Source organism: Triplophysa dalaica, chromosome 8 (genome assembly GCF_015846415.1).
Source record: "Triplophysa dalaica isolate WHDGS20190420 chromosome 8, ASM1584641v1, whole genome shotgun sequence".
Taxonomy (NCBI): domain Eukaryota; kingdom Metazoa; phylum Chordata; class Actinopteri; order Cypriniformes; family Nemacheilidae; genus Triplophysa; species Triplophysa dalaica.
The window spans coordinates 24,880,790-24,885,438 of NC_079549.1; positions in this window are offsets into that span (position 1 = coordinate 24,880,790).

The window sequence follows — 4,649 nt, forward strand, 5'->3', positions numbered from 1 at the left end:
CCATACTAACTTGTCTAATTCAAATTTATTATGAACGCTTATTTCAGAAATGTATTTCAGTTTATTCGCAGCCGCCGGCCGGCTGTGGTTATATCGCCTGCTGGTGGACGCATGCGCATACAGACAGTCGTGCGTCAGGTGCGCGTGGACGCCAGTCTACTGTCATTTCTGTTTGATGATTTTGGGGTTTATTGTCTTTCCTTTGATCGCATCATGAAATAACTTCGGCAGTAGTTTAACACAACTGAGATCTCGATCAGATGAAATATGTGAGTAAATGAAGTCTTTATATTTATATTACACGATCATGTGAAGGCTGGAAGTCACAAATTGTATATTCACAATTGCAGGGGATGGGCGATATACCGTACGATTATTATTCGCTACGTTTCTCAATGACGGTTTCATGCCGTCACATCTGAAAGCCAGAGGGCGCTCTTGCGCAGAAACTCAGAATATGGGAAACAGAAGAAGAACGATTAGTTCCAGGAAATGCCTAAGGTCATATTCTATCGCTGTTCTTCAAACCTTTTCAGCTATTTCATGATAATAAAGTTGATTTACAGTATTGATGATAGACGAGCGATTAGAGTGATTTAAGATCGAGCAGCACTTCCTACTGATCAAACAGCCGTAGTTCACGGAAGAGATGTGCATAAAACATCAAATTGATTTCAGGATCGATTTAGACATGTATAATTAGAGTGAATCAGAGAATCATTCTGAACATTCTAAGTTTGTGTGCTCTACAAATCATGACAGCAGATGGCAGTGTGACTCTAGAACTAACGTTAGTGTGTTAGTTTGTCTTTCCATGTTTTCTTCTTTCCTGTGAGCTAATAGTTTTAGGACAGAATCAGTGTGAGATGTCTACTGAGCTTCCTCTCTGTTCTCAACATCACATCTGTGTCTGGACACCGGGGCTAGTTGTCACACACTGTTTTTACTTCAATTTCGCAGGGTCACTTCACACCAACTGCCTTACGGTGACTCAATAGTGGGGCTTATTCTGACTGTAGATTTGCTGTCATTAAATTACACCACAAATATGTGACAAATGTAGAAAAAGTAATCCACTGAAACCATGACAACTCACCCCAGTGTGAAATTTATGATTATAGAATGTTATGTGTTGTGTATTATTATGCGTTTTTGTGTTTACCCAACAGCTAATGTTGGTGTGAAGGTCGGACACGAGCATGTACTTTATCAGGAACTGCAGGATTTGAGGTTTTTGTCCCAGTGTCTGTGTATTTGATGTTTGATTTCCATCTGGTGACTCTCTGTGTTTTATTGTCTTTGACTCTTGACAAGGCCAGAAAGAGACCGTTCTTCACTCAGATAAATGTCATTAGAGGTTAAGAAGCTGCTGTAAATCACACAATGAACTTTAAAGTCATGACCCCCCTGAGTCAACGTTCTCTGTCATCTCTCATCAGTTTACAGGTCAAAGACAAATGTTCTCCAGCTCATCATGTTAGTGTAAATAAGCTTTAAACCGTAATAATTTCACTTGTAATTGACATTGTAAACATTCTGCTGAGATTCTGTGAAAGGTTTGGACGCAGGAGATCTTTATTATTAAACATTTAAAACACATAATATCCAAGAGCTTTTTACTAACATTGAGTTTTGATGTTATGGTTATTGACATGAAAGTTTGTTTCCCATTCGTGATCTTTTCATCTTGACATTTCTCCTGCTCTTCTGTGGTAAGAGAGAGAGAGAGAGACACATGCTTGACAACCTTTGACCCCTACTGACGTCCAGTTTAAGTCATTTGTGCCGAGTGTTTCCCTGTCTTACTGACGCTGTGTTTGACTGAAGACAGGCTGACACACTGACACACATTTGGCTCTGACGCTGTCTGGATGACGGCTAGGAAAAGTTGAATCATTTCAACGCCCTTTATTTTCCTGCTATACTCCGACAGGTCTGCAGGTTTTCTGTCCTGTTAGTCGTGAGCCACGGATGGGATGGATTCTGAGAGGTTTTATGGTTTGTCTCGCTCGTTCCATCATGTTTGATATAATTACACAAATCAGTGTGATATTAAATGTAAACATTTTTTTGGAGAAAAAAACTAGTTTGATGTGACACGATATGTATACCGAGAGCATGAAAACACATGGCTTGAGTTGTGTTACGGGCGTTTCTCATGACACATGCTCTGTGTGTCCACCCTACACTTTACATCACACACACACACACACACACATACACAAGCATACAGTATGTGGTCACATATGAGAGGACGCTTGTGGTATTTATTTAGATTAAATCAAAAGAATATGCAGTTGTTTTTGATTTTCTGTGTTGAAGTGGATGTCAAGAAGCAGATTAAAATCAGATGTGATGAAACTGAATGTTATCTGATTCTCAGATGATGACAGATAATACATTTAAGCTTTAGTTAACTAACATGATGTGGCTTCCCCAAATGATTCTTATTCTGCTTTACATGAAACTGAGACACACTTATACTTGTTTAGGACAGAGAGAGGACTCTGTATTTTGTCTTGTTTTCCAGTACAAATGTCGAAAAACTCTTGAATGAAGATGCATTGTCTCGATGAGCAAACTAACCTCAGAAAATAAGTCTTGTTTTCAAACAAAAAATATGAAATTTTAGCGAATGTGTGCTTAAAACAAGCAAAATAATCTTGAATTGAGTGACTAAGAAGAAGGTAAACCTTAATTCAAGATTATTTTTCTTACCCCATTGGCAGATCTTTTTGCTTGTCTTAAGCACAAATTCAGTGAAATTTCATATTATTTGTCTAATAACAAGAGTTATTTTCTTAGATCAGTTTGCTCATCAAGAAAATGCATCTTAATTCATGAATGTTTAGACATTTTTATTGGAAAACAAGACAAAATACCAAGTAAGAACGTCATTATTTGCAATGCACAGCTTGACTTGAGTGCTGTACTTTATTTATGTAATTTGACTTTGTTCTGAAAATATCACAACTATAAAGGTAGAGTTTGTAAGAACTTTGCAGTAAAATATAAAAAACCACTAAACCAATGTTATATATTTTTTTCGGCTCAGTGTTTACAATATCTCAAATGTTCCAACCGCTTTTAAATCGTGAGAAAATCTCCATTGTAAACAGTGGACCGGGGCCGTTTAGTCGCCTGTCAATGACGTCATATCCGCGTTACCCTTTGTTACCGCCTTTACTGACGTAGAAACCGCGTGACACTGTGGTAGACAGATGCGGAAGTAGTTTGTATCGTAGGTCCGTCTAGCATTATTACAAATGATGTGGGTACATTCAAAATATCTTTTACTATGATTGATTTAAACACTTAAAACTGCGCAGTGTTATCACATCATCGAAGTGGACAATAACTGTAACATCTATGACTAATAATTTAGTTTTAAACCTCACATTACACGGGTCTAATTCATTATAATGAAATAAAATGATTTAATCTAATCCAACATTTATAAAACTTTATTACTTTACCTCTTCTGCTAACATGTATAACTTTGTATGATTGATGTATCAGCGGTACCATCAGCGGTGGAGTTAAAGACAACATATCCCATCATTCCACGCTTCTACACTGTGTCATCAAGCGACGCCATTGTTGTTGTTTTGATCGTGCGCCCTCTAGCGGCGGTTTCTACAAACTGTTCCTTTAATTCTGTATTGCTATGACTTTCTTGTAATTCTGACATTTTCCAATATATGATGTTCTTGTTGTTTTGTTTTGTTTTGTTTTCTACTCTGTGGCACTAAAGCGTCATAATACAATTTAAACAGATATTTGTCACAAAGGTTGAAATTGTGTGACGACACGTAAAGAGATCCCAGTATATGTTGTGTTCTGCTCATTTTTCACTCTGAATTTGAACCCTATATCATTCTGGGAAGCAGTTTTGTGTCGTGTCCTGCTCTGTTTTACAGTTTAGTGGATGTTAGTTGTGGGCTACTGTAGCTGATGTGGATATTCTGTCCAGATGATAAACCTCCAAATCATTTCCAGCCTAAGCACACTACAGTACTCCAGACCGTATCAGAGATGAATGCACGCTTTCTCTTATGAAGAATCATGACTCTTGTGTAAAGTGTAGTTCAGGAACATCAAACATGCGTCTGTCTGTCCCTCCCACTGGTCAGTAATGACATGTTGTTTCCTCAAACTCGGCGGAGTTCATTTCTGAGTGGACGTGAACGTTCTGTTGAATTTATGAGGTGAGACGCGTCTCTGCGTGTCCACATGTGGCCTCTGATCTTCTGCGGCATGCACCCTAATGAGCGCTGCTATGGCTGAGGTCAGCTCCATTTAACCCGCAGGAGCCGCCGAAAGTTTCTGTTGCCGTGACGATGCAACATGATGCTGAATGCCGGTGGAATGTTACAAGTGTTTTGTGGGTCCTCCTTAAAGACGCGAGGCAGGATATCATCACCTTCACCATCATCCGCGATCACAGTTTCTCTGTTGCCCTTTTGATGTCATACAGAGATGATTGATGCTGTCTTCTTATTTCTCGAACAGAAAGAATTCATGAAACCGTTTCTGTTAGCATTTGTTTTTCATTAGCGAGTCATTTTTCATCGTGTTCATTTGCACCCCGGAGTGATTCCTTCCTGGGAAGTTGGTTTTGCACGACCGATTCAGCCATTGACCTCAAC